The 6,254-nt window shown below is 31.3% G+C and overlaps 1 protein-coding gene across 1 annotated transcript in view; it reads left to right on the top strand.

Moving 5' to 3' along the window:
• MGAT4C (MGAT4 family member C) overlaps window positions 1-6,254 on the top strand; it is a 660,237-nt gene that overhangs the window by 310,643 nt on the left and 343,340 nt on the right. Inside the window, exon 2 of the mRNA XM_011361737.2 lies at window positions 4,519-4,629. The gene's annotated coding sequence lies outside the window, so the exon portion shown is untranslated. The remainder of the gene's footprint in view (window positions 1-4,518; window positions 4,630-6,254) is intronic.

The following is a 6,254-nucleotide window of genomic DNA, read 5'->3' as shown; positions in this document are numbered from 1 at the left end:
ATATAAATAATAAGATACAACCTTATATATATTTTTCTTTTAAGACACTGACTTTGTAAATCTGCACAATAAAAGGCAAATTGTTTACTCTAAGTTCAAACCTCAATAATTTTCACAAACAGATAAATACAGAATAATGTAAAATAAATACAGAATAATATCTGGTTATAATGGCATATTATTTTGAGAAAATAAATACCTTATCTACCTTGACAATGTCATCTGGAGCAACTTTCCTGGGATGAATAATTATCCAAATAGCTATTTTGCTACTGGAACATTTTAACCTCATCTGTGTGATTTGTTTTCATTATAAAGACAGATTGACTTAGCCATATGTTTTCACAAACATCTCCAATTCTGTTCAAAAGAACATATATGATTTTATTATATTTTTGTATATGTATGTAAAAAGTTTAATTGAAACAGACATATTCAGAAAAGTACAAACTCTTAAGTGAATAACTCAGCGAATTTCCATGGTCAACATATCTAATTAAGTATACCTCTAACAGAACAGACCATATTATCAATTTCTCAGAAACCATTTTATGCCTTTTCCTAATTATATCCTCAGTCTACCTTCGAAACTAATCAGTAGACTGACATCTATTTGTAGATTAATTTTGACCATTTTTGAATCCAACGCAAATGGAATCATATTAGATATACTCTTTATATGTGATATCTTTCACAACATTATGCTTAAGAGGTTCACCCATCTTGTCATGTAAGGCAATAGTTCAATTCTTGTTGATGTATTTTATTATATTATGGAATATTCCAAAATATTTATTCATTTTACTGCTGATGGACATTTGGATAGTTTTTATCTCTGGCTATTGCAAAGAAAACTCCTATAAACAATCTAATGTACACTTTTTGATGTCATGTGTATGTACTTTTTGAGTATGAAACCAGAGGTCATTGTTGGATTATAGGGTAAGTACATTTTTAGCTTCAGTATATACTACCATTTTTTCAAAGTGCATGTGCCAATTACTGACCATTAAGCAGTATACAAATTCTACTTGTTTTACATTCTGCCCAAATCTTTAAATAGTGTTTTAGACATTTTACTCAATATAGTGAGCATGGATTTTCCTGATGAGAAATAATGTTGAACACTCTCTCATATGGTATTGTCTATTTGGAAATCCTCTTTTCTGAAGTCCCTGTACAAGTATTTTTTACTGTTAAAAATTAGATTGACTATAATGTTTAAATTAATTCCAAAAATTTATTTACAAATTTATTGTAAATGTTAAAAAAATAATTGACAAATTATGCATATTTAAAGTATGCAATTTGATTAGTTTTGACATATGTATTCACTCATGAAACCATCAAGACAATCAAAATAATGAACTTATCTGTTACCCACAAAAGTTTTTTTATGTCCCTTGGGTATCCATCCTTCGCACCAGCTTTACTACCCCTCTTTTCTAGTCTCCAGTGACAATTGATCTGTTTTCTGTCATTATAAATTAGTTTGCACTTTTAAAATTTTATATAAATGGAATCATACAGTATGTACTCATGTTGTTTAGCTTCTTTAACTCGGCATGATTACTTAGAGATTTGTCTACAACAATAGATCGTTGCTATTAGGGAGTTGTTTAATGGGTATAGAGTTTCAGTTTTGCAAGATGAAAAAGTTCTGGAGATGATTGCACTATAATATGACCATATTAACACTATGGAACTGTGCACTTAGAAATGGTTAAGATGGTAAATTTTGTTTCGCAATTTTAACACAATAAAATCCTTTGGTTTTTAGCTTAAATAATTGGTAAATTTTACTGAAATAAGAAAGATTGGAGAAAGGTGAAATATGCAAGGGCCTAGTAGAATCAATTATTCTGTTTTGGCCATGTTTAAATTTTAAGATGTCTGTTAGAATCAAGAACTGAGATCAGTAAACAGATGGAGAATCACATTTGGAGTACAGTAGAGGGGTCAGGCTGCAGATATAAATTTGGTAGTCAAAATATATAGACGATATTTAAAACCATGGACAAAGATGAGAACACCTACAGGGAAAATGTAGAATGAGAAGAGAGAGGAGTCCTGGAATAGTCAAGGAGTATTCCAAACATATTTTCCAAGCGGAGGAGGAAAAGCTAGCAAATGAACCTGGGATTGAAAGGCTTGCAGTTTATGAGAAACATAAGAATGTGGCAACACTAAACTAAGTAAAAATGATGTTTTAAGAAAGAATTAGTCAATTGAGTTCAGACGCTATTGGAAGATCAGGGAAGATGAGATCTATTTTAATTGCTTAATGGGTTTGGATGCTCTGCAAGAGTGGAGAAAGAATTGGGAAGTGAGAAGGCAAGTCTTTTGAGATATTTTCTAATGAAGAAATATGGCGACAAGAAGAAGTGGGGTGGTGGGAGAGTTTTATCTTTACATATAGGAAATATTAAAGCAGGGTTTTAAAATGATGAGAAGAATGCAGTGTAGAGGGAGTAACTGATGTGAATGAAGGAAATTAGCATGAGAAAGTTCCTTGAACATCTCAAAGGGTGCAGGCACTTAGTTCAAAGGAGTTTGGTAGATAGTAGGTGTGGTTGGGAGAGTTGGAAGCCTCTATACAGTCAGTGGCTACTATTTTCTCAATTAAAATAAAAAACAACTTTAGATAACCCTATCTATTGTAATAGACTGAAAATAACATAAAAACAAGATATTTATATTGTTTACTAACATATCCTAAGAACTTAAAGGTGGGGGCGGGGGGGCGGAGAGAAGGTCTATCATGTAGTAGATACTTAATAGGTAATTCTTAAATTAAAAAAAAAAATGTTCAAAATAAAATCATAAAGAATGATCTTCTTGAAGTTCATTTTCAAATTATTTCCCAAATCATTAGGCCTAGAAACAGATCTTTGGGTTCCTCAATCTTTTGCAGCTGCAAATACATATAATTATGTTTAAATGTTTATATCAACTTAAAATCGGTAAGCTAAATCAACAAGTTCTTTGAAAAAAAGGTATTAGCTATATTTTTTAAGCCATAGTCGAACAACATCAGAAGACTCTACAGTTAAGAATTTGCTGCTGTAATTTGTCAAATCGCTTTCCTGAGTCTTGGTTTTCTCATGTGTAAAATGGAGTACAATAATGCTCTCTTCACTATTTTGGTGAAAGAATTATTTGAAAAAAAAAGTTTCATAAAGCCAAATTTTATATAATTAAGGAGATGACAATTCACTAATACCAATCTTGAAAAAACAGTATGTAGGGTTTCTTCCTCTACACCCTGTCTCTCTACATAATGAGATTAGTCATCTGTGTCCTTAGGGGAATCGTATACATCTATCTTTAGTATTATGAATTGTAATCAAAATCTTTAAATGGCAATGATATAAATGATATAAATAAGTAGTGTTCAGCTTTCAAGGTTTTAGGTTAATTTGTTAAAGATGTTATTTAAAAAGCCTCAGCAATACATAGAATTTTTACACTTGAGTATCTAAATTGTTACTTGCTTCTGAGACATACCTTACAAATTGTCATAATATGTACTTTTTAGAGATATACAATTATAAGTTGTATAGTTATAAATTATGTGTTATACTTAATTTGTATAATGAAAAAATAAACTACCACATATAAAAATGAAAAAAAAAAGAACTTTCATGCATTTATTTCATATTTTTCAATCAGTAACACTGCTAGCTGTTAACCAGGCTTTATACACATAGGAAGCAAAGCAAAGATTACATATAGTTCTAAGATCAATGTAGTGCTTAGATCATTATAAGAAGTGATACAATATGAGACTCTTTTCCACTGAGGTTTATTTTTTGATCTAGTGTTCACATTTTCTTGGTAATAGGAATATGCCACTCATAGTTATAATCAGTTAATTCTCCCATAAAAATTGAATGTTTAAAAATAAGAAAAAAGCCCAGGCTATGTGACCCCTTCATTGCTCCCATAAAAATTAAAGGACATGATTGTGTCTGAACCCTTTTGAAGGTTTGAGCAAAAGAACAGTGGAATATTTACCAGCCTTAGATATCTAGCACAGTTGGTCTCAGACTCTAGGGTATGTTGTAAGCATTATTGATGTGGCTTCTTACAAAACAGAGATGTGGAATGTTCACTTGTCTTTTATCAAATAATGAATAAAAGAGACTTAATACTAATATTAACACATAAGTAATGGACTGAATATTGTCAAATTAAAAATAAAGACCTACAGATGCCAAGTAAATTTATTTATCAATATCTTGATTTAAAAAAATTAGTCTCAAACCACACTTACAGAACTCAAAGATCTTGACATAGTAGAGATGACATTCACAATATCATTTTTTTTTCAAGATATTAATCTCAGCATTGAATAGAGTAAACCAAACAGCAAGTATTGAAAGTAGAAATGTAAAACTGGCCTGTTTGGAAATAGTCTACTAGAGTAACAGTGGCTAGATTCAACATGCAAGTGCCATCATGATGAATGTTTACAACACTTTTTTGAGAGCCAATTATACTGTTTTTTTTGTGCAGGGACTGGAGATCAGCCAGATCAGTTGTATGCACAAAGCTGCTTTGGATCTGTCTTTTCAAACAAGAGCTGCAGAAAACGGTAAAGCAAGATTGAAGCTTTATTCCTCTCTGGTAAGAGAAGCTTTCTTTTTCTTTGCTATGAGGAGAGTTTGATAAGAAATCTTTTAAACCATAATGTGGTCAAGGAGCAGAGAAAATGTTCTATGTTACAGGTCATAAAATATATTTTTTTCTTTTAAACTATGTTTTTTCATAATGCTTTTTACCTGTACTTTATATAGGAAAGTAAAAGTAAAAGAGTAAGTCATATTGCACATGTTAAATTTGTATTGGCAGTAGGGGAGTCTTAAACTCCTTTTCTGTTGAATGGTATGTGGTGTTATTTTATGTTTTATGTTGTAGAACTCCTGGCTAGTACAAAGGGGAAAAAAGTCAGTATTCTAAATCTATGTGTTTTAAGTTTTTCCCTGACCAATGATGTGATTAATGCCAACCACCATAAAGCTTCAAGAACCCACCGAAGATGGGCTGTGGGTCCACATGTAGATGTTTCTGACTACTCTAAATTCTTTTCATTTTAAAAAGTGGGAAAGCTGGAGATAGTAATTCTGTGTGAGATTGTCTGCATTGACTTTTGTCACTTTAGTTCTCAATAATGTAACTGTGCACATATATATATAAAATATAAGATTTTGTTTTTCACATACATTTTTTCAACCTGTAATATGCTTCAGTGTTCACTATTTCCACAAAAATTGCTATCTGTTATAAACTCTACCTGAATTCATATCTGTCTACATACATATATACATATGTATGTATTTATTGACTATTTACCTTGCTAAATGTTTCAAGGAGAGAAAATATGTATCTTTTAAAATTTTCTAATTACAGATGACATACAGTATTATATTAGTTTCAGGTGTACAGCCTAGTGATTACACATTTATATAACTTGAAGTGATCACCCAGATAATCTAATACCCAATTGACACCATACACAGTTATTACATTATTATCTATAGCTCTTATGCTATACTTTACATCCCCACAACTACCTTGTAACTACCAATCTGTACTTCTTTATCTTTTTCCCTCCCTTCTTCTCCCCTACCACAAACTCCCTCCCATCTGGCAGTCATCAAAATGTTCTCTGTATCTATGAGTTCGCTTCTATCTTGTTTGTTCATTTACTTTGTTTTTCTAGGTTCCACATATGAGTTAAATTGTATGGTATTTGCCTTTTAATGGTGTCTATGAGATTCCTCAAATCCATGATTAATGGATGTAATAAATTATGTAATCTAGCTCCCAAATTTTATTCTCCTATCTGATTGTTATAATCAATGGTGCATAGTGAAAGGTGCTAAGCTATAATTAGAGTTGTGCCCTTCATTTATCTAGTAAAGTTAGCCAATTCTGAGAGACTTCAGTCTTATTAGGTCTGTAAATTAGCTAACTAATTAGCCGTTAACTAAGTGAAATTCTTAGAGTGACAAAAATGTGAAAAAAGGTGAAAAAAAGCATTTTCCTATATTATTTCCTATATTATTGGATGTAATTTTTTTAAATCGAAATGGGCCTTTGTTCAAATGAATTCTTAAATATTTGAAGTGGGAGGCAAGGTTTTCAAGCCCTGGCGCCTACACCATTTTTCCTTGCAAACCTAAAGAGGCTCCAGAAAACACTAATGTCTACTGTAGCACATTGTCAAAAGCAGAGACCTAGGATTTTGT

The sequence above is a fragment of the Pteropus vampyrus genome, unplaced genomic scaffold, assembly GCF_000151845.1.
Source record: "Pteropus vampyrus isolate Shadow unplaced genomic scaffold, Pvam_2.0 Scaffold70, whole genome shotgun sequence".
In the NCBI taxonomy this organism is placed as follows: Eukaryota; Metazoa; Chordata; class Mammalia; order Chiroptera; family Pteropodidae; genus Pteropus; species Pteropus vampyrus.
Note: the sequence above shows the minus strand (reverse complement) of the source record. Positions and strands in the feature narration are given on the sequence as shown.